Source organism: Netta rufina (genome assembly GCF_964035555.1).
Source record: "Netta rufina genome assembly, chromosome: 15".
In the NCBI taxonomy this organism is placed as follows: Eukaryota; Metazoa; Chordata; class Aves; order Anseriformes; family Anatidae; genus Netta; species Netta rufina.
Genome location: NC_140138.1, coordinates 5,664,325 through 5,688,200, shown reverse-complemented (window position 1 = coordinate 5,688,200; position 23,876 = coordinate 5,664,325). Strand labels below are relative to the sequence as shown.

The window sequence follows — 23,876 nt, the reverse complement described above, 5'->3', positions numbered from 1 at the left end:
CCCTCTGAGCCCCCTGCTCCGGGTACAGCCCCACACCCAGCCCCACTCGCAGGGCACAAACCCCACTCCTTGTGCCGAGCCCCCCGGCAGAAACCCAGCCTTCAGGGATCGCTGCCTCATCCCGGGGAGAGAAGGGAAGAGGCATTTGCCTCTGCTGTCCCACCCACACGCACACCCCTCGCCAACACAGAGATCTCTTCCCAGGAAACACGAAAGGACTGCGATGGGCACTTGCTCAGGGAGCAACTGACAGAGGGTCAAAGCTCCAGCTTCAGAGCAAAGAAGATGACGGGAGGATAAGGGAAGGAACTGGAGGGGAGCTGTATAAATAGCAGCATTGTCCTGACTTCGTTTCGCAGGGCATCAGATGTCAACTGCAATCTTTCATTGCGGAGGGGAAGCCTCTAATTGATTCCCATCTGACAGTTTCTTATCCAGCGATCATCAGCCGTCCAAACAAGGCGAGTAAATATGCTGTGCCCTATCGTTAAGGCTGGCAATGAATCATTGACTTGCAACAAAAACAGCGTCAACAGCAGCACTTCTCCAGGGCCAGAAGATCTCCTGCTGCTCCCCAGCCTCCCTGCTCAGCCAGCCCCGGCCCCGGCAGGCGTGGGGACCCCCCGCAGCCCCTGCCCAGCTGCAGTCCAGCACCACCCTGAGCCTAAGATCAGGGTTGGAATCAAGAAGTGGGAAACTGCCTCCCCCCTGCAAAAGCAGAGGTTATCCCCTGCTCCTTGCCCCGTCCCATCGCTGCTCCGCACACCTCCCCTTCGCACGCTACTAAGAGTGGCCACCACCAGTGCAGCTGCTTGGGAGTCGGTGCCAGTCCCTGCCTGCCAAAACCTTCAGCAGCCTTTCTGGGGCTGGGACAAAGCAGAAATTCATGAAAAGGTTTGAGGACGTTTTTCTTGGGAAAGGGCTCTCTCACCTCGAGATGGTTTTGTGGTGTGACCTTTAGAGGAGGAACAGTGAAACCCACCGCCTGCTAGCTCAGGCTCACAGCCCACGTGGGAAGCTCCTTGGAGCCCACTTTATTGCCAGCTCCATTTTCACATAGAAGTAAACAAAAATATTTCTGGGTTACTGAAGGTTCTCCCATCCCAGGAAAGTTTCTCCTATCCCAGCCACTTGGCTCCACCACACTACATCAGGCAGTCACTTTTCTCGCTGCTGTTCACAAACCTGCTGCCCTTCTCCACAACACACTGCAAACAGCAATAAAACCCTAAACTGTTCAAAACCCAGCAGTCCCAAGATGACTGCAAAGTCAACCCCTCGCCTTCTGCCCCTCAGGCCCCCAGAAGAGCCTTCTTGCAGCCGCTGAGTGCCACCAGTAGGGAACCAAGCACACGAGACCGCGCGCTGCGCCACCAGCAGCTGCGGGCACCTCTCCAGGCGCACCCCGCTGGCACCGCACCCAGAGCCAGCCCGAGAGGCTCTTGGTTCTGCTGATGATTTGCAGCATCCTCCAGCACAAAGCTCCTGACTTCTGCTGCTCTGACTAAGAGCACAAGCGTTGCTCGAAGAGCCATCACCCACCCCGACACAAGATCGGTGCAGCCGATGAAGCCGAACGCTTCTGCCCCAGCCTGCGCGGCGGCCTCACCAGAGGGCTTTGCTTAAACGCTCCGTGATCCCAGTGTAAGCTATGGCTTTGCTTCTTGACATTTGCAAAACCCCAAAGCACTCAGCTTGAAAGAAATCCAAAGCAAAAAAGAAAAGGAGGAGAAGGATGTTTTTCAAAGATGATTGTTGAGAGCTCCTGAGACCCTGCCATTTTACAAAGGTCCTTCATTTGAAGCACATATTGCTTCCCAAACACTTGGCTTAAACCCAGGCTAGAACAAAACAACAATCTCGTACCAATTCCATCACAGTGATCGGCACCTCCAGTGAGCAGGGGGAGGGAGAACCACAGGAGGGTGGGTATATGAACGTATACAGGTATCTTCTATAAGGACCAAAGGTCCTAGCTTACCATATGCCTGTAGAGGGACATCTCTGAAAACCAGGGAAGCACAAATACGAAATTCTACCTGAAAATGAACCGTATAGTAGAAAGTTTCATAACTACCATAGCGCTGACATTTGAAGTTTTCCTAAACAGGCTGAAATCACAGGTTCATAGCACGACCCCAGAGTGCAGGAGCCCCCGGTACTCACCAGGTACAACTACCCAGAGGACAAACAGACCCTTGGAGATGTGCACAGCCAATCTATTTCCTTCCCAAACCTGCTTGCAGGCTCTGACATTGCCCTGCCCAGGGCACCCCCATCACACAGCCCATGTGCACAGCGTGCACAGCTCCCAGGCGCTCCGACATTCAGCACTGCACACACCCCCACCACGCCTCCTGCCCCAAGGGGTGTTGTCCTGGAGGACAAAAGTCCCTCCAGCAGCTCCAAAACCACCCAGCCCAGCCCTAGCAGGTCTGTGGGACTCCACACGTGGCTGTGATATCGGTCCCTGAGCAAGGGGCTCAGCACCCATCACACAGCCAGCACCAGACACCAGCACGATGCGGGGCACAGGAGGCAAAGCCCTACAGCTCCCTTGCTGGGAAAGGCTCGCCTCCTCCCTCTGCCAAGCACTTCAAGATCTGTACCTGGAAAGCAGAGCAAAAAAGGGCCGCACGTGACACAAGAAGGCAGCCTGAAGTTTCTCAGAGCTCTTCTCTCAGGGAACTACAAATATTTGCAGTGTTTTATCCAATATTCTTCCATATTTGCCCAACAGATGAATAGGTCACGTACTCCGCAGATTTAACGATTTCATAAGGTTTTAGCCTTTTCTCTTCACCAGTGACCGCTGTCCCCGCAGCCTGGCAGAGGACTGAGCCAGGGCTGGCCCCTGCTCCTGCCCGCCCGAGCAAGCGCTGGCACCGTCAGGGGACATTGCCCCATGAACCTAGGGAGGAATAACCCCAAGCACCAGAACATGCTGGGGGCTGACCTGCTGGAGAGCAGCTCTGCACAGAGGGACCTGGCAGTCCTGACCAGGAGGGAGGCAGCAATGTGCCCTTGTGGCCAAGAAGGGCCTGGGGGGGCATTAGGAGAGTGCTGTGAGCAGGTCAAGGGAAGTGATCCTCCCCCTCTGCTCAGCCCTGGTGAGGACAGGCTGAGAGAGCTGGGCCTGTTTAGCCTGGAAAATAAAAGACTGAGGGGAGACCTCATCAGAGTGTATAAATATCTGGGGGGAGGGTGTTGAGAGGATGGAGCCGGTCTCTTCTCAGTTGTCCCCAGTGAAAGAGGCAAGGGGCACGAACTGAAGCACAGGAGGTACCGGCTGAATATGAGGGGGCACTTCTGTACTGGGAGGGTGACAGAGCACGGGGACAGGCTGCCCGGAGAGGGTGTGCAGTCTCCTTCTCTGGAGATACTCAAAACCCGCCTGGATGCCGTCCTGTGCAAGGTGCTCTAGGTGATCCTGCTCAGACTGGGTGACCTTCAGAGGTCCCTTCCCACCTCGGCCATCCTGAGCAGTGCCACAAGTGGTCACGACTCTCCCGATGAGTTGGTACGGCAGCACCCAGAGCTGGGCCTTCATCTCCACGCGGGCAGGCAATCCATCAGCAGCAACAAAACCTGCTCTTTTAAAACACACTCGTTTTCTGCTCTGTTTCTTCAAGGAGCACTCCTGACTGCAGAGCTCTGCCCGCATCCCTACAGCTTGTTTCCAATCATGCGCTAAAAGGGCAAGTAATGCAGAAACAAATCTGCACGAAAGGTCAGGGAGCTTCCCTGCCCCACCAAGCAGAAGGAAAACCTTGCTTTCCCCTGCTCTCCTGGACCACCTCTGCTCTCCTGGACAGGCAGAAGCCCCCCCATTGCTGCTCAAGAGCATCACAGCCAGCACCGGCAGGGACAAGATGCCAAATGCACTGCCACGGCAGCCCCTTCAGCTGCTAGAGCAAGCAAAACATCACGGGGCTCATCTTTATAGCTGGGAGTGTGAGGGCAGGCTCGGACATTTTGGGAGGATTTCCTCCCTGGGCTGGGGATGCTGTAGTTGACGCCCCAGGAGCAGCGACCAGCACAGCCCCACAACAGGGCCCGAGCTGGGAAGGGAAAAGCCTGACCCCGCTGCATGGGCTGGATGGCGCCCGGGACCGAGCCCTGGCCAGTTCCTGCACCACGAGATAAGGAGCTGGGAGCAGCACAAGCACCGCTTCCCACCCAACGCAGGCCGAGCAGGGGGGTGCCAGCAGCAGCACCACGGGCGCAGAGCCAGGCAGGTCGGCTTGGATCCGCACCCCAAAATGACCGGGGGTCCCCACGGCTCGGGAGCACCCAGGGGAAGGAGGCTGGGAGGAGAGAACGGATTCTCAGAAGATTTGGCTTCACACACAGCCAGCTCCTGAGGTCAATGCTCTTGCAGGGGCTGGGAAACTTCAGCGAGGATGTCTGCTATTTTAATTGCAAAACGTTGCTTTTTTTTCTAATTGCAGATGTTTGATGACTCAAACGGCTGCTCCAACACCGCCCCCTGCAGAAGGGCAAATCAGTGGGCTACACCCCAAATCCCCATCCCGATGGAAACCCTGGCTCCCCCAACTTCACCCCCGAGCAGCAGGGACTTGCTGCGAGCAGCAACACCAGGGCCCTGCCAGGGTCCTGCTGGATGCTCCCCAAGGAGCTGCAGCACTCCCTGCCAGGGTGAGCTGAGCTGGAGCACGAGCTGCTGCCCCTCACCCGGGCACTGCAACAGGGAAAGCTGCCCCGAGAAGACAAAGCTGCTTCTGAAACAAAACTAAAGGCAAAGCCAAATTACTACCACCAAAAACAAGCAGACACAGGATGGGTTTTCCCCCAAAACTCACACTGGGGTGGTGTAACATGCTCCTTTCCCCCAAGACCCCAGACAGCAGAGGGGGCCCCACAGCAAGGGCCCGCACGATGGAGACCAGAAAAGCTTCAGCACGGACGCAGTTTAGGCTGTATTTAGGCTGCATTTATCACAGCGCGCATTTTTGTCCAATTCCTTTCGCTACAAAAAGAGCTGGGAAGGTATACAGCAAGCTGCAGAACGAGAAGTTAAAAAAAGACAAGATCAAAGGTCTGTCACTGAAAATTAATTAACTCAAACCTGAACTATTAACATAAATTAAAAATTCAAACCACACACACAGCTACATTCATCTCCAAGTAATTTTCAAGAACCTCCAGCGCTGCAAGATAAGTTAATCTCACATTCCATTAATTTGCAGCATGCACGGAGGTTAACCTCCACTTAATTAGAACTAATTTTAATTTTGCTGGGATAGGGCAAGCGCACTTTATAAGAAATCCTCTTGCCGTTACACCTTCCCGAGGGGCAGCAGCAGCTCTCGGTGCTGTGTCTCCCCTCCCCGTACACACACGGTGCCCCCATGGCCCCGCGCAGGACGCGGCTGTGAGCAGAGCCAGCTTCACAGGGAGCATGGCCACGGGAGAAGCAGCGGTGATAGAAACAGGAGAGTGTCCGATTCACTTCTGCAGCACCCCTGCTGAGGGGGAGAGGCACACCGACACCAGAAGGGCTCCTGAGGGATCGTGAACCAGATGCACGCCATGCCCCAGCTCCCCTGCAAAGCGACACGGGCAGAAGTTGCTGTGTTTGCACCTACGCGGTGTAACAGTGAGAAGAGACGCCAGGAAAAGGACCAAGCTCCAGGGAAACCTCACCGCTCACCACCTCCTGCCCCAGGAGGCTTCACACCAAGCCTGCTGGCCCTCCCGTGGCTCTGAGCACAGCCAGGTCCAGCCGCAGCGCGATGCCCGGCTCTCCGTCCTCGTCCTCCCCACCAGGAGCTTGCAGGAGGAGCACGCAGGGCTGCCTGCTGCCTGTTAAATCCCCGTCGTGTGAGCTTCACAGCTGAGCCCTCCCCTGCTGAACCAGCCCTGCCAGGAGTGCAGGACCACAGCGGCAGCCTGGGAAGGCTCCCGGCACCTCCCCACGCTTCCACGCTCGCTTTTGTTTTAACCTGTGCATGGGGAGGCCTCCAGCCCAATTAACCCAAATTGATGCAAACCAGAATTCGAAGCGAATTCAAGGCATCCGCCCTGGAATCTTTGTTCATTTGCCTAAACCAGTCCGCAAACCCAAATCCCCATCATGACTGGGACTGCCTCCACAAGCAGGCCTTGCCGTGGGGTTGGGACGGGCTCCCCATCCATCACCCTGGACCAACACCACGTCCTGCAGCCCTCGGCCCCCCCAGGCAGCTAAGCAAGCACCCCCAAGTGCTGTGGGGTCACCGAAACTGCCTCCCCTGGGGACTAAAGTCAGCCCCACTGTGCCTTCCCAAAATCATGCCCAAGCTGCTGGCCCATGGGACACAGCTCACGTTCTGCTCACACCCAGGGAAGGGGCAGGAGCAGCTCTGGGGGCACAGAGACCCCTCTGCAGTGACTGCAGCATTAAGCAGTGACCGGCCCACCTGCAGAAGTGCTCAGCAGGCCGCCAGCCCGAGGGCAGCGACAGGAACCCGTGCACACAAGCCCGAGGTGCGCGTTTGCCTTCTCGCTGCCTTGGCCCTGACCTTCTCGCCCCGTCCCCACCAGCGCTGCCAGCAACACCTCCCGCCACCAGCGAGCCAAGCAAACCAGTGACTTCATCGCCGCTTCCTTCACCTAACTCGTCCCCGGAGACCCCGCTGCTGCTTTCCAGCAGGCGCAGCATCCTCCGAGCACAGCTGCGCGGCCCCCGCTTCCTTCCTGCCCACAGGCCTCCGGCTCCTGTCCACCGCTGCTTTAACCTCGGCCGTGCCTGCACGCCCGGGGACAAGCAAATGCAGAAAGCAGCCTGCACCCTCCCGGGCCTGCACTGCACTCGGGGATGATGCTGGTTTGGAGGAAAACGCTGCTCCAGGAGATAAATAAGCAGCTCGCCAGGAAGAGCGGCTGACCCAGGGCAACATCAGATATTTAGACCTTTCGCTTCAGGAGTTGGCAAGAGCAATACTGGGGTAAAATATTTATACTGGCACTCTGCAGCGATGCTACGTAGCATTAGCAGAAAGGTTAGCATTTCCTTAATGAGCTTCACTTTCATCCTGCCTTCCAAAAATTCTCCTTTCTCAGGACCTAAAACCCGCTTCTTCTCAAGGAGGCTGCGCACACACCTCTTCCAGGTGCAGGAGCAGCTTTTTGGTGCACTTGTGTTTGTATGCACAGACGGAGAGGCTCCAGAGGCTCAACCTCAAACCTGGGGCCCCAGGACAAGCAGCCCCTTTGACAAACCCCTCCCAGGGTAAGGGCCCTGCGTGTGCCGGCGAGCAGAGGCACAGCTCACCGTGCCCGAGGACACCCAGTGTTAGTGGCACATCCCTGAGGCTTCCCATGACCCTGGCCCGGGCTCAGCAGAGATAATTAATGCAAACACACTCAGAACAGAATCAGCCCTTAGCTTTCGGGCTCATCTGGTAGCTTTTACCAGGACTGCTTCCCCAGCCCAGAGCTAATCCATCACCGAAAGCACCACCGCTGACTGAGGGGCTTTGGCTCCGTGCACGAATTTCAAAACACATCTGCCCCCTCACACAGTCCAACGCTGTGGGCCAAAATCGCTCTTCAGACAAAGCTTTCAGCCTCAAAACCCTCCGCAGGTTTTAGCCAGGCTGCCCTGCCAGCAAGCAGAGTTTAACCTCGGGACAACACACACCGAGCGATGCCGCTGCTTTCAGAGCCGTGCACAGGGTGAGGGGTGGCTGCAGGCACCCACCGAGAGCCAGGGCCGAGAGCACCCGGGGCTGTGAGCACTGCTTGGTGAGGAGAGGAGGGCTCTCAGCGTGCACTTCAGCTGCTTTGAGGGATAGGGGATGGTTTAAACTGACCCCATTTGAGATGCTGACCCCGTGCAAGATGGCCTGCAGACCACAGCATCACGTGTTTGTTGCCTTTTTTTTGTTGTTGTTATTTTTTTTTTTTTAGGTTTTATAAGCTTTAACAGCTCTATTTTCCCCTTAATTGGCGCAACTGTTTTTAACCCTGCTCCTGGAGCCACATTGCCATGGTTACCCGCACAAGCCTCAGCAAGCGAGGGGTATTTTTAGAATTGCCAAAATGCACATCTCCAGCGGAGCTTCGCCGTGCAGAGCCCTCCTTGTTCCGCGGCACAGGAACAGGAGGCGTGCAATAGGATGAAAATGTGGGAAATTCAAACCCAGCCACAGGAGAAGCCGATGGAGCAGCCGGAGCACAGCGGCCCAGGATGCTGGGAGGGGATGGGGATTCTCCCCAACGCCCCCAGCCAGCTCCCAGGCACGGCTGGGGACTCACCGGGACCCCAGGAGAAGGCAGGGGTGAGAGAAGTCAGCACGAGCTGTCCTATGGGCACAGGACAGCTGGAAGCACCCACACTGGAGCTTTTACTTGGCAAATTTAACGTCACTGAGCCATGTGTGAATTGGTGATGTCTTGGTTCCAGGCCAAAGAGGTCTCTGCAAGCAACTGCTGCCCTGCAAGCTTCTGCCCAGCCTGAGATCCACCCCCAGCATCATCCTGTCTCTTACACACGGCAGCAACCAACACCAGATACACCATCCCACCCCCAACCCAAGGGAGTTGGGGTCATCTCCAAAGCCTCAGCAGCCCCGGTCTGTCTGTCAGCAGCTTTCACAACCCAGACAGCAGCAGAGGAGCAGGCCGTGCAGCAGCCAAAGCTCTGCAGCTGGATTTGCATCCAAGAGAGGCGGCACCAGCTACACGAGCTGGTGTTTGAGCACTGCTTCCCACCAGCTCTTACTGAGAAAAGAGGACATCTGTACAGCACCTCCACCCACGGCAGGGGAGCCCTGATGGGGCGCTAGGTGTGGCGAGCCTCACGTGTGCTTGGGGCAGGTGATGCTTCGCTGCTTGGGGCCGCTCAGACAGGCAAACCCTGAGGTACAGAGACAGCAACCCGAGAGCTGCTTCAGTCCCATGAGACACCCCTCCAGGACAACGACAGTGCCCAGCATCAGTTTGTAAAATATCAGGGAGGAATGCATCTGAACCAGAAGAAAATACCTCAAAGGAAATCAGGAAGAACAGCAAGAATTAGCAGTATTCCAGCTAAAATCAGCACGTGGGTTAAGGGTAGACAGAACTGGTGGCTCCAGCAGGAACTCGTCCTTCTGCAGAAAACCTCTCACTGAGAAAAGGGCAACTTCTGATCAGAAGCTTCTCTCGTTTTGCTCTCTAGCTCAGCTTGCAGGTACAAGTCTACCAAAAGAGACCGAGGGCATGGAAGGACCTAGTCCCAGAAGAGCTGCTGCCAACCACCACAGCTTTTCTCTTGCCGTGCAGGAGCAGGACACGTGCTGCATGGCACACTATGTAGTTGTCTCCATCACCCGTGAGGAGAAGCAGGGCCCGGTGTCAGTCCTCTCTCCCGAGTCAAGCCACCGCCACTACACAGGGACAGCAGCTCTCAGCACCCCCTCCCCACGAGCTGCATTCAGCCCTCTCCGTCCACCCAAGCCCCCACAGGTGGATGTTTCACAGAGCACACCACTCACACTGGAAAAAGGAAAAGATACCAGAGGTGCAAATCCCCGGGAGGACATTTTCTGTTTCAGAGAGCAGATGTGTTTGATAGCACCCGGGGGCTTAGCAATGTCCATAGGTTAAAGGAAGGACAAGTTCAGAGTCCTCACGTGCTGTTTGCAGTCCTGCTTGGTATAAAAGAAGACGTTTGCAGCAGAGTCCCAAGAGGTTCCTGCTCCACACGCTTTCCTGAGCACCCCAAGGACGGCTGTGTACAGAGGAGCAAGGCTCCAGGCACAGTCACTCCTGGCCGCAGCCGGGATCTGACAGCATCGCTCCGGGTGCAGCATGGATCTGGAAGGATGCCTTCCCAAATAATCTGCACAATTCATTTCAGAGCCAGAGAAGTCTGCCAGCAGCTATACTCATGCTGCCCCGTCTCTTTCATAAGGACACAAGTAATTATTGAGCACTCTAGCTACTAAAACTGATTAGAGCAAAACAAACTAATTTGGTTACAAGGCAATGAGCTGACCTCGTTAACGAGGTGAGTAACTCACTGACAATGTTTTGCTCTTACCCAGCAATGCCTTTCATTAGCTCTCAAGCTGCTCTATAAAGGAGCCCGGTATGTTCCTATGAACCCATTTCACATGGGAGGAAACCCATGCCAGCTTCCACGTACCCAGAAGGCTGTTTCCTGGGAATCAGTGGGCATCTCCTGCCATACCACCAGAAGGAAAACACCACCCAGCCTGCCAGAACCACCAGCCCGAGGTGCTGCTGTGCAGAGCAGCCTCCCCGTGCCTCTCCACAGCAGGCACTGGCTGAGCGGGTGCGCCCAGACGTGCACAGCCAGCTTCCTCCCACCTCATCACAAACCCAGCCTCATCTGCTCTTCTGGAAGGAGGAGAACACCTTTGGACAGCCAGACTCACAGTAAAGCCCCACAGTGGTTAGGGACTTTGCCATTTAGTACCTTGTGACATTGCACACCGTGCTTATTAACCCCATGAAACACCCTGCGGAGCCAGCTCTCACATACTCTCACATCTCTCACATCCTCTGCTCGGAGACATCAGTCACAAAACAAAGCTGCCAGCTGCCTTCAAATCAGTCCCCTCCTGCATGAGGGAACTGCACACCAGCAAAACTTTACAGACAGCATGATTTAGCCCACCTGACATCACCAAATCATCTGCTCTTGGGTTGGAGACACATGCCATCCCCACAGTCCAGGCTCCAAGGCCAAGCCGAGGTCTTCCTTCTGCTTGTGACAGTTGGGACAAAAAGACCTTGAGATATTGCTGCCACAACCCCCTCGCCTTCCATCCTCACCTCAGAAACTTCCACTACTTGCTGATCATTAGTGACCAGGGTGTTACAGCTGTGCTCCTGGGAAAAAGGGTTTTTCTCCATCTCACAGAGAAGGGAAAGCTCGCAGTAAGAGGCAGCTCATCCATTTGGGGTCCACAGCATGCAGCCATGGCTGGAGCTCAGTCACGCCGGGCACCTGCAGGCACGTGGCTTTGCAGGGCAACACCCAGCAGGGCAGACCGAGCACCTGCATCTGCTGGCAAGTCACAGGGGTTTCGGTGTGCTTTGCAATCCCCAACCAAGACAGATATGTGATTTAATAAGCAGTATGCGTTACGCTCAGCTTATGACCCAAAAAAAAGCATTTAAGTAAGACTTTAACCAATTTCCCCCCTGTACCCTGTTAGAAAGGAATGTTTTTGCTGCAAAAAGGAGAGAAAAGAGAGTCTAAGAAGCTTGAGCACAGCCAGAGGACAACTGCACTCTCCCCATTTCAATCACACACCAACATATAGCAAAGACGGCAGAGCTCACAAGAGGAAGCAGCAGAACAAATACCTCAGAGGGACTTCTGGAGTCTCTTATCCATATTTGCACACTGAAACACCTACAAAGCACTACACGTGGGACAGACAGCTGAGCTGCCCTGCCTGGCTCTTACCATCCACGGGCTTCACTGCATCACCACGGCCACACCACGAGGCTGAGCTGTCCTTCGCCACAGCCGAGGAAGAGGTGATGATGTCCCCAGATGAGTTCTGTAAATAAAAATAGAGAGAGTATTACGTTTTGTACCACATTCAACTACATCCCATACCAACCCCAAACCAGGTAACCACCATGGCAGCAACTCACAGGCACACCCAGGGTGTTAATCTGGGCCCTCCACAGATTAGCTGCCAGGGGAACGAGTCCCCAGGAGGAAAATGAGGTTGCTGCCTTTCGTTTGGGAGAGGGCTTAGGAACACAAGCCACAGAACGCTCAGAACAGGGGCAGCACAGACTCTTACACCCCCAGAAAGCTAAAGAAATGGTAAGGGAAGAGGTGACAGCTCAGTGACAGTCAGAGCTGCACACAGAGCACAACAGCCAGCACCATTCGGCACAGCAGGACCAGAGCCCCAGCGGCCAAGCACCACGGCTAGCAGGAATGGTGTCAGAGGAGCCCCGGGAGGATCCAGGAAATGTTTCAGGCCATGCCCAAACTTCACCCAGCCTCAGGAGCAAGCAGTCCTCAGCCTTCCTCATTTTAGCATTTCATTTCTCACTGAAATCCTTCTCCGAGACCAGAAGCCCCTGCACTTTGGTGGCTCTCCATGAGCACACCCCAGCGGCGCTGAGCTCTCCCGATTCCCCTTTCCATCTCTGCAGACTTGCAGACAGACGTTCTGAAACGAAGGAACACAGCCCGGGACCCAAGCCCTGCTTCACGCTAACCGAGCTCTGCCAGACATCCGACCGATCACGTCGGTCATTCTTCCCCAGAGCCAGCACTCGCTGTTTCTCAGCACGAGAAATTTCATTTCCTACACGTAGCTCAAGCACGAAAAGCTTTCAAAAGGTCAAAAAAATGAAGCCATCAGTTTATCGCAAAAAGTAACTTCCTATTCCAGCTCCTGAAAGCCTGGGCTCTCCAGCACAAATGCTCCACCTAGAGCACGCCGTGCCAGGGCCTCTCGCCCAGGGCTGCCAGCACCCGGAAAGCTGGGCTCGAGCGGCCTCCGGGGAGGCAGCGGAGGGGCGAGCAGCCAGCAGCCCCACCTAGCCCCACTCTCCCACCCCACCCAGCAGCAGAAGCAGAGCAGAGACCACATCAGCTGTGTCCACCCGAGCTACAGCATCCAGCCCTGCCTGACGCCCTGCCCAGAGCGTTTCAGTGCCGCCCAAATGGCACTGCTGTCCCAGCAAGGCTCCGTCCCCAGCCTTTACGTGTATTTTTCAGCATTCCCAACAAACAAACAGTGCCCTGGCTCTCCGGGGATCACCGCTCAGCCCAAGTGCTCTCGTTCTCACCCACTGACACGTGACCGTGCAGTTTGGAGATGAGGACATCAAAAAGCAGGAGGCTCCAGCAGGAAGGCTGGAATTCGACGATTGTTGAGGTCCCTTCCAACCCAAACCATTCCCTGATTCTACGATTTGCTGAGCCAACAGGCAAGGGGACGTGGGAAAGTGGCACCCCAAGGCGACAGGGGTATCCTGGGGGGGATATTTGTCCCTTCCTGTTCTAGGGATTGCAGCCTCCATCAGAAGGCTGCCTCAGCACCACGCACCTGCCCTTGCAGATGTCCTTTACCATCTCACCTTGAACCAGGGAGAAGCTGGACACAAATCAAAATAGAAAGGCAAGCACAGCCAGGAGAAGGTGCAGGCTGTACGGAGGAGAAACCCCCCAAGCTTAACACAGCCCTGGCCACCACAGCGTGTCCAGCTCAGCCTGGGGCAGGCAGAGCAGCTGACACAAATTTCTCCTTTTGGAAGGAAATACGAGCCCCAGGAGCAGCAGACACCACCTTGTGCTGCAGCAGATGGGGAGCAGCCAGACACCAGGACCAGCACACCGGAGGGCATCCATCCCCTCGTCCCCTGCTGCCGGGGAGGGGACAGCTCTCAGATCTCAAGCAGCAGCCCCTGGGGTCACATTTGTGAGCACCAACTTCAGATGTGCGTCCAGAGCCATGGCACAGGGCTCCGTGTCCACCGCCAGGCTGCCAGCCCCAGCTCAGTCCCGCACTGCTCCCCGCGATTCCCAGCGCTAACGATGCTGCCAAGCAGAGGGCCATAAATGAGAATCAGGGTGGCTGAGCGCTGGGTAAATGGCAGCGGTGCGCCCTCTCCGAAAATTAAATCCTTTAAGCTAACAAGAAGCGTGTTTGCTCTCGAGCTGGAGGGAAAGGGCTGGTAATTAAAAGCCCCGTAGTCATAATGACTGCCATACCGGCTAACATCTCGCCCTTTTCTGACTATTAATTTAATTAGCCTGATTTAATTATCCTGCAGGAACACGATACATGGCCGCACGAGTTTCTACCCAGATGAACACCAGAAGCACAACTTCTCAAGTAGCACCTGAGAAACGCCTCACCCCGCACGCTGCCCGGGGCAGGAGGTGCCTCCTGCCAAGAGCTGTTCTCCAGGAGCAGATGCTGAGATCCTCACCAAGCCTGGGGCTTTTCTGGGGCATGGCCCAGCCTCCCCAAAAACATTTGCTGCCCTACACTGCCAGCTACCTCTCTGTGCGCTGGAGAAGCCCTCCTGAGAGGGCGCAGCTCCACGGCACAAACATGACCCCAGCTCTGGGAAGCGCTCAGATGATTTTTGTTAGCATCAAAGCAGATCTGGATTTTTACTTAGTGGAAGGGGAGAGGGAAGGATGTAAGCTAAGTCATGCGACTATTATGGGAAATATGTTCTCATAATTTTAAATGAGACGAGCAACTCTATAAAAAAAAGTCAACCAAGGCTACCTTTGGTGCGGTGGGGTGAAAGCTGTGACAAAGGTCAACTTTCCACCCTGTCCCCAGCAGTCTGAACAGGAAGTTCCCACCTAGCAGTGCTGCCCCTTTTGGGGCAGAAGAGAAGCTACTGAGCAAGTCCCAAACTCCTCAAAATGCAGAAAGACTTCAGGAACCACACAGGAGTCCTCAGTGCTGCAGCAAAATTAACTCGGGCAACCAAAGCAAAACAGCCGCACCCGGGAGGATGATACCACCGGGGAAGCCCAGGTTTAAGATGTACAAAGCATCTCCCCTTGGGTTTAATTATTTCTAGAGTTACTGCTTGATAGGCAGAATATTTACAATGAAGAAGGAAAGCAAACAGCTCCCTCCCTCCCTGTTTTACTGCTGTAATTATCTGCTGAGAGCAAGAAAAAGTAGCCGTGGGGGAAAGAGAGCGAGGATAAGCGAGCTGCTCCTGAACATCCCCCCCAATATCTCCTCCTGCCCTTGGGAGAGGAAGGCACAGGGAAGGAAAGGGGGCTCCCAACAGCCCTTCCTTGGCATGGCCTTCAGCAGGGTGAATGCTCAGTGGTGGCCCCAGCCAGGCTGCTCATCCCATCCCATCCCATCCCATCCCATCCCATCCCATCCCGGGGACTCCTGGCCTAGAGGAACCAGCAGCCAGAAACCCACTCCTCGGTCCTCCTTCCCTTCTTTCTTTCAAGGGCACAGAGCTTCTCGTTTATATTCCAGAAGCGTTTTACAGGGCACATCTGGACACCCCGTAGTCTCACTTGGCTGGCTGAGCTTCCATGTCACCAACATGGGAACCTTCCCTATTCCCCCATTCCCAGCTGAACCCGAGGAAACCCAATTTTCAACAAGGAAAAGGAAAAAAAGAGGAAAGCAACCTCTGAGGGGACAGGGCAGAGCCAGGGCTCCCTCCCGGGTCTGTCACCGGGCTTCGCGTTTTCTGTGGAAATCTGGAAACAGCAGAAAAAAAGCCCCAGTGCTGGAATCAACCTGCCGGCCGAGGAAACCCCGGAGCACACAAACGCACCGAAAGGCCCGCAGGACCTGCTGAATGCACCATTGAGGAGAACAAATCCCCTCCGAAGCCAACTTAGCCGGAGACACAATGCAATCTTTCTGGAGAGCAAAGCCCCGCTCGGAACCAGCGGCGCAACGGGGCGGCCGCGGCTGAGCCCTTCCACGCGGGAGGACTGCCACCGAGCAGCAAAACAGCATTGCAAGAGCATGAAGTAATCCCACCCCTGCAGTCCCTGTTTTGCTATCCAATTAGCTACTCCAAGTGTAAAAGGGGAGGAAAAAAAAAAAAAAAGGAAAAGGGAAAAAAAAAAGCAGAAAGCGTGCTGCAAAGCCAGGAGATGTTTTGCAACGCGCGGACTCCTGGAGCACGGCCCCTGCGATCCCAAAGCCACGGGCGCGGTGGAGGAAAGGGGGGGGACGGAAAGGGGGCAGCAGAAGTGGGGGGGAAAGGGGGTGGCAGAAAGGGGGAGGGCAGCAGAAAGGAGGAGGGGGGAAAGGGAGAGGGGAGGCAGAAAGGGGGGCGCGCAGCGGAAAGGGGAGCGCGCAGCAGAAAGGGGGGCGCAGGAGGGGAGAGGCAGAAAAGGGGGCGCAGCAGAAAAAAGGGGGGGGCAGCAGGAAAGGGGGGGCAGCGCCCAGCACCCACCGCACCGCTCACTCGCTCCGCCGTCCCTCGGGTCCCTCCCGCACCCCGGGGCCCGGCTGCGGCCGCGGCTCGGGGGGCGCGGGGGAGGGAGCGGGCGGCGGGGGCGGCGCGGGGCGGGGGCGGCCCCGGGAGCCTCCCCCCCCTCCCGGCCCGCCCGCTGCCGGCCCCCTGGTGCCCGGAGCCCGGCCGAAAGCGGCCGCATCCCGGCTGGGTTCAGAGGCTCCGAGCGCAGGGGAAGCAGCGGCAGCAGCCCCGGGAGCGCCCTGGCCGGAGCCTCCCATTCCCAGCCCCTGGGTGACACCGGGAGCCCCCCCGGGGGGGCTGCGAGGAGCGGCCCCGGGGCGGGTGGGTGCTCCCCGTGCCTTCTGCCAAAAAATTTGGCATCCGAAGGAGCGAGGTGTCACGGCACCGAAGCAGCTGGGGCAGGAATCCGGCCACCCCGAGAGGAACCGGAGCATCGGGTGGGTGCTCAGCACGGTGCTGTGAGCGCTGTGCCTCTTCCCCCTGCTTGTCCCCTGCTCGCTGCCAGCTGGCAGCCGGTTGAGGCAGCTGAAGCTGATAACAGGTCCCAGCTGCAGCCCGCAGCCCCCCAGCCCCCTGTCCCCTCCGCCAGCTGCTGGCAATCCCCGGGGACCCGCTGCACCTGCAGCCTGCCGAGCTCCAGGAGCTGCTGGGGCCACCCGGGGCTGCAGGAGGTGTTTTGGGCACGTCCGCCTGCCGCGCTGCACAGCCGCAGCATTTCACCCGAGTGAAAAATTTAAAAGCTCTAAAGCATGTGTACGAGCCAGCCTGAGAGGGTCCTGCTGCTGCTTTCCATGGACAATGCTTGGTGATGGGGAGGGTGAGACCTCTGTGGTTTCCCAGCAGGGCTGCCCAGGAGCACCCAGGTAAAGATGCTCACCTGCAGCCCAAGGAGCATCCTGAAAGCCCCGTGTTGGCACTGACCTTCAGGCCGTACCCTCTCCAAAACAGCCTCACCCTCACGCTTCACATCTGGCAAACCACGAGCACTAAGTGAACCATGCAATTCAGCAGGGGAAAACACACTCTAGGACTAAGGAGGAGAGATTCGACAGCGAAAATATTTTCTGGGAAACACAAATACATTTTTCTTTGTATGATTAAACAGGAAAAAAAAAAAAAAAAGAAAAAAAAAAAAAAAAGAAAAAACAGGCCCACGTCTGGCAGAGGAGCTGTGGTATGGGCTGAGCTCCCAGCCGAAACGCCTGAGGCATCCTCTGAATAAGGAAGGAAAAATGTTTTCCCCTCTCAACTGAGGGCACCCTTGATGGAAAGCATCCGAGCCAGGGGAGGGCTGGTGCTGAGCCGTGGCTCTGCTTGAGGCTGGGGGTTCATAGTCCTGGCGTGTAAGGGGAGGACGGGGCTCTGAGGTGCTGGCTGTATCTCACAGCGCCTCCAGGGCACGCTGCTGCCTGCACGGACAGGAGCAAGCTCCAGGCACTGACCCTCCTGGTGCTGACTCCAGCAGCAGTGTTTGCTCCTCGTGCCCACAGACGAGGCCGTGTTGTCCCTGTGGGGCTTTCCACAAAGAGAGCAGCAAGTTCAGGGATCAGTCCCCACACATTTATCCACAATCCAGCTCCACACAGCTGCTGGAGCTGAGGGAAGCTGTGTTGCACCAGGGACACAGAATCCCAGAATGGCTGGGGTTGGAAGGGACCCTAAAGATCACCTAACTCCAACCCCCTGCCAGGGGATCCAACCCACCAGATCAGGTTGGCCAAGGCCCCATCCAGCCTGGCCTCGAACACCTCCAGGGATGGGGCACCCACAGCTGCTCTGGACAACCTCTTCCAGTGCCTCACTGCCCTCTGAGTAAAGAATTTCCTCCCAATGTTTAGTCTAATTCTGTCCTCTCTTAGTTTATGACCATTCCCCCTTGTCCTATCATTATCTACCCAATTAAAGAGTCCTTCTCCATCCTTTTTATAAGCCCCCTTTCAGTACTGGAAGGCTGCAGTGAGGTCTCCCTGGAGCCTTTTCTCCAGGCTGCACAGCCCCAGCTCCCTCAGCCTGTCCCATAGGAGAGGTGCTCCAGCCCCCTGATCAATCTTTCAGCCCTTTTTAAAAATGGGAGCGATGTTTCTTTTTCCAGTCACCAGACACTTCTCCTGACTGCCAGGACTTTCAGATCTGATGGAGAGAGGCCTGGTGACTCCATCAGCCAGTTCCCTCAGGGCCCTGGGATGCTGTCAGGCCCCACATCCAGACAGCATTTCTCTACCCTTCCCAAGGCACGTGGCCCTGCTTCCACCGTCTGTGCATTTCCAGTTTACCAGCAGATCCTTGTTCAACCATGCCGGTTTCCTACCTTCCCTGCTTGATTTATTACATATGGAATAGAGAGTTTTGCACTCCAAGGAAAACATCCTTAAAGAGCTGCCAGCTCTGATCACATCCTCTGTCCCTACAGAGCGTGTCCCATGGGATCTCATCCGCTAACTCTCTGAACAGCTGGAAGCTGACTCCTCTGGAGTTCAGGGTCCTGACTTTGCTCTTGGCCAGGCCAGATCACAAACTCAACCAGTGTGTGGTCACCTTGGTTGTTTGCTAATGCATCACAAAGAAAAAGGGGATGGCGTGGTCAGGGCGCAAGCAGGCTGCTGGGCTGCACATGGTGCTTTGGGGCCAGACACGTCCCGTGTCACTGCTGTCACTGCGGGGAGGAGGCCCCGAGGGGAATGGCAGCAGGGCACTGCCTGGTGCCCTAAGAGCAGGAGGTCCTGGAGTGCCAGGAGACAGAGAGCTCTCTGGACAGGTAGAAGGAGCAGCACATGCCAGTGCTTTTTGGCTTAGTTGATTTCTACCAGTGACGACTCCGTTGCTGATGGCTTCTGCAACAAAAACCACCCCAGGCACCACTGTTCATCATCCAGGGTGTGCTGAGCACCCCTCTCCCCCACCTCGTTCTTCCTATTTTAGATAGCTTCTCCACACAGCTGGACAAAACGGCTCCTGACCTCTGTTCAGGCAGCTCCGACTCAGCTGCAAACCAGTCAGCTACCAGAAAAATGGGCTGCAATTAATGCTGAAAGCCTCTCGCTTTCCAGTCCTCTGTAAAGAGCTCAGACAGAATGATCACTCACAACAGAAGGGCAGCCTCATCACGCACAACAAAGCCTTCCAGAGCATGTTGCTTTTTCAGGGTCAAGACGCCAGCAGTGCTTTAAATCCTCAGACAACATGTGGCCAAGGACAGCAAAGCTAACTCAGACACTGGCACTGTGCGCCCGTGAAGCCAAATCCTGCCCGCAGGTTAACCCTGCTGAGCCCACGGACAGGGAGCAGCTCCCCGTGCACGGCTGCAGGCTTGGAGGGGCCAGGTCACCTCCAGAGCAGGTCCTCCAAGCTCCTGGTGCCACCCATGGGAGCTCCTTGCTCCTGCTGCAGTCGGTGCCCAGCCTCCCCAGCGGGCTGCACCCCGCGGCGAGCGCGGCACCGGTGCATGCACAGGCACAGGGCATGCAGAGAGCACCATCACCCCTCATCCAGGGGAAAAAAAACAGCAGACACGAGCCTAAAAGAGGCATTCTCAGCTTCTCGGTGTCCTCTTCGGCCCCCCTTCCCAGTGGGTTTGCAGGGAACCATGCACCACGTCTCTAAGGACCTTGGTGCGTGCAGCATGCTTCACACAGGTAACACTAATCCCCGCCGGGGGCTGCAGGTGAGACATTGACAGAAACTCTGTCGGTTTGATAGAGCCCTTCCCTTCTGGGCAGTAGCTTCTGCTGATCAGACTGCACCTTCATTACAAGGCCTCGTTCATTTAAACTGTCAGCATGTGGCTCGAGACCTAGCTACAAAAACCTTGTCTTACCCCTCCTCTCGCTGCCAAGGCTTCCAGCGTGGTCTGTAACGAAGGTGACACCTAACGAGCTGTCACAAGACGCAGTGATGGATGGCACTTGCCTCATGAAGGGCTGATCAAAGAGCCGTGCTTTCTGGTTGGGTAGCGTAATTAACAGCAATTTCTAAAAAAATCAGTTTCAGGTTGATGAAAAATGCCAGGTCTGACAGCCCGTGAGCGTTAAGCCATCCTGTGATCTGCAGCACAGGCACGGCAATAACCCAGCACGCTGCCCCCCTTCCCCAGCACAAATACCTCCTTCATCTCCAGCGCCAGTCCCTGCCAGCAGCCCCGACCCGTGGGCTCACGGGGCGATGGGACCGGCCCCCAGGGAGCTGCTTGGCTGCTGTGGGCCCTCCTTTGGGGCTGTCAGCCTTGGCCCCACTCCCAGAGCTGTTCGTCAGTGCCTGGTGGAGTTGGAGGGGACTCGCATCAAGGCAGAGTCTTCTCCAAGGAAGGGGGCAGCTCCGGCAATGGGTTGTGATGTTTCTGCCTTAGATGCTGGTTCCAAAAGCGGAGAGTCAGAAAAAAAAGCTGTCAGGAGCTGCAGGAGGTGCTGGGAAAAGCGTGAGAGATGCTGTTCTCACAGCCAAGCAAGCTGGAGTTATCCTAGGACGAGCAAGGAAGTAACAGGGATATGGTTTAGGGATATGGTTTAGTGGATTATTTATGGACTATGGTCTTAGGGATATGGTTTAGTGGGGACTGCTAGCGTTAGGTCAGAGGTTGGACTCGATGATCTCGAGGTCTCTTCCAACCTAGAAATTCTGTGATTCTGTGAACAGAGGCCTGTGAACATCTCAGCAGGGAACAGGGTCGCTGCTGATGCTTGGTGGTGAGGCTTCAGAAGGCACGTGCTAATCTCATTTCTCATCACCTTCAGCAGTCACCAGAAAGGTTTCCTGCTGGCATGGCAGGCTGCAGAGGCAGCTCATCAGTGTGCCCACAGGGCAGCACCCAGAGCCTGGGCAAGGGCGCAGGGACAGGCAGACACCTTTCAGCACAACCGACTGCTCAGCCTGGCCATGCCCTCATCTCAGATGTGGAGCAAATCTGCTCAACACCACCCAGGATCACAAAGCCAGGATTGCCTGGGACCCCAGGGAGCTCTTCTCCAGGTGTGCTGAATCCCTTGAAAGCCCTGATCAGAACAGCGGTCTTGATACTTTGGATTTCTTGCCAGTCCACAGACTCACAGGTTATGTTCAAGCTCCTCACTCTCCTGGGTTCATCTGTGCCCTGCTTCTGTCCTCGTGAAAAGAGCCATGGCTTTGGGTTAGTTCCCTCGTTTTTCAGCTCCTGATATAACACTGACTCCACCTGACACACCGAAAATAAAGAGAGGGCACCTGTCCTCTTACACCTCTCATTCAGTCCATGCCCCAGCCCAGCAGGACAGCGTGGGCTTTTCCCAGGCAATTTACCTGTCAGGGACAAACCACAGCCCCACGGGCAGAATTAGCCCCTTTAGGATTCAAAGAGAGCCTGTCTCCACTCAAGGCCCCCCTGCAGTGAGGTTCAACCTGGAGCTAAAAACCTAACCCTAAATACAGAGGTGGTTAAGTGCTGGCTGATCCCCTGGGGTTGAAGGGGTTTGGAAACCCTCCCAGCCACCCCATGAGCAGCTCCGCACTGATGCCTGCGCTCCCCATCACCACCGGAGCAGCCACGTGGCTGCCCCAGACCCTTCCTCGTCCAGGCCAAGGCTGGGCTCTGCCCTAGTGAAGATAAACACCAAATTCACAGGGAATTCACTTTGTGTTTTCGCAGCCGGGTGTGGAGCAGATCCGGTGATGTTTGCTGGGTTGATGTGTCTGATTTAATATGCTAAAAACAACAACGGTTCAAAGCTGCTATGGCCTCACAGAGCACTGGGCATGATCAAACTGCCTGGGGAAATCAGGCAGTGAAAGAGGGTGTCTGTAGCTGGCCCATCTTAAAATAGCTTCCTTGGAAAAGCTGGAGCCACTGATTGGGAGACAGCACCTCTGATGGCTCTTAATCAGTGCTCGCTTCAAAGTACAAAGGAGAACCGAAGCAACTTTTTCATCTTCGGTCTGATATGACCTCCCATTAAGACCTAATAACTGCTTCGACTGATGATTAGAGTCTTAGCATTTCAACACACCCAGTGGGGATACTAGAGGAGCGTGAAACAGCTCGAGAGATGGAGGATGACTGCTGCAGGCAGATGGCATGGGATGGAAATATCGACCCTTGCAGGATGATCCAGGCACACAGCACTGATACATACATTTTTTTCGGAGATGAGGTCTTAAGAAAAGAATTTACATTCCCTCACCATTCAGAAACAGCAGATGGGAACTTTTATGAATAAATCCAAGAGCTGGAGCTGTCTGATAATGCCGACCTTGCTGACAAGGATGAGAAACGGAAAGTTGTTCTAGTGCAGATATCAGCAGGGGCTGCAGGGATGCCCTCCTAGCAGACGGGTGAGTGAGAAACTGAGTGTGAGATATGATCAGAGAGCAGAAGCCTTTCCAAGGATGATGTGCATGTGTCTACACGTCTGGAGCAGTTCCGGATCGATTGATTGGAAAGGTGCTTCCTCGGCTTCAGCTGAATGCACTCAGAGAGATGAAAAATGGACAGTCGAATTTGGAAGCCTTTATAGCTGAAAGCGCCTTGAAAAGCTCCATCCTATGTGCTAAATCAAGTTCAGGGGTAATGAAAAGGAGATTTCTAGCATATGGAGACTTGCAGTGATTTTTGAATTCCAGATGGGGAAGATGAAACTGAATAAAGTAAATCAATGAGCTCAGCTCGAAGTGTGATTGCTGCCCACAGGGAATGGGACAGAGCTCATCAAATGCTCTTACCTATGCAACAGATGATGTGATGGCCTGGAGCTGAAAGGTCTTGTCTGAGTCCGCTGCCAAAGATGAATATGATATTAATTTGATCTGATTAATCAGGTTTGAATCTGACAGTAATGTTTGCAGGAATTTAAACACCTTCCTCCACCTGAAACAGCTCTCTCTGTCATTAGCTTCCACGTACAGCCTGTCCTAATCGCTTTTGCACAGCAGACTTTCTGAGACAGCATCAAATGCTCTATTAAAATCTAAATATATTACCGCAGCCTCTTCCAGCATCAGTCACTGCACCACAGCAGAGGCAGGGATGGCACTCAGAACTGGCATTTCCCTTCGCCTCTAACTCCGTATTATTAGCTAAAGAAGGGGAATAATAAAAGAGTGATTAGGAAAAGCATCTCCTAAAGCCATGGCTTATTGTGCTGGCTTTGCTGCCAGAAAAGCACAGTGAACTCTGCCTGTGAGGACCTCTGTTTATGTGGATGTAGAGGTGTCTGGAGGTTTTTCTTCCCCACTGGTTGTTCCATTCCCAGTGGAGGGAGGCGTTGGGTGTGTGGGGCGGCCGGGCTGAGCCCTTCTGTGCTCTCCCCATCCCACTGCACGGGCACTTCCAGGCAAGTGCAGCAAAACAACCCTCACGTCCTGACCAGGAACATCGTGAGGTGGGAAAAGACAGACCCCATCCAAGTGAAAGGTTTGATGTTCCTTCCTTTAATTGGAAGGAAGATATGTGGGAATAAATGTAGTCGTGTTTGTCTCAGAAGCCTCACCTCTCTCAGGTACATATGCCCCGTGTTTGGGCTTCTAATAAGCAGAGAGCCAGCAAGGTTTTAGCCTTTATCTGTGAGTATTACAGCAGCAGACGAGAAAATAAATTTGCTTTACACTTTACCAGCAACTCAGAGAAATAGGAAAATATTTCCTTTGGCTTTTGCTCCCCTCCATTCTCCACGGGGCTCAGACTCAAACCCAGCATCCGTCAGAGCCTGCGCTCGCTCGCATCGGAGCCTGGGGGTCATCGGAGTCAGCACGGCTGAGGCACCTGCTGCCCCCAGCCCTCGTGTTCCTGGTTAAGCTTCCCGAACACAGGAACACCACCGCAGGCCAGAGGCTGCTCATCATGGCAGGGATGGGGAGCTCGGGGTCGCAGGCCTTATGGATCATGCTGAGACAAACACAGTTTCTACCTGCAGCAAGCAGCAGAAGCACGGGACGCAGCACGCAACCAGACAACGGGCAGGGTTATTTCCCCAGCAAATTCTCCCCTGCAA

The 23,876-nt window shown here is 55.3% G+C and overlaps 1 protein-coding gene across 1 annotated transcript in view; it reads right to left on the bottom strand.

Moving 5' to 3' along the window:
- Positions 1–15,979, bottom strand: part of LOC311215268 (ankyrin repeat and fibronectin type-III domain-containing protein 1-like) — a 183,105-nt gene extending 167,126 nt beyond the window's left edge. Inside the window, exons 1-2 of the mRNA XM_084296363.1 lie at positions 15,901–15,979; positions 11,429–11,525 (exon numbers count right to left, since the gene is read on the bottom strand). The gene's annotated coding sequence lies outside the window, so the exon portion shown is untranslated. The remainder of the gene's footprint in view (positions 1–11,428; positions 11,526–15,900) is intronic.
- Positions 15,980–23,876: the final 7,897 nt, after the last annotated feature.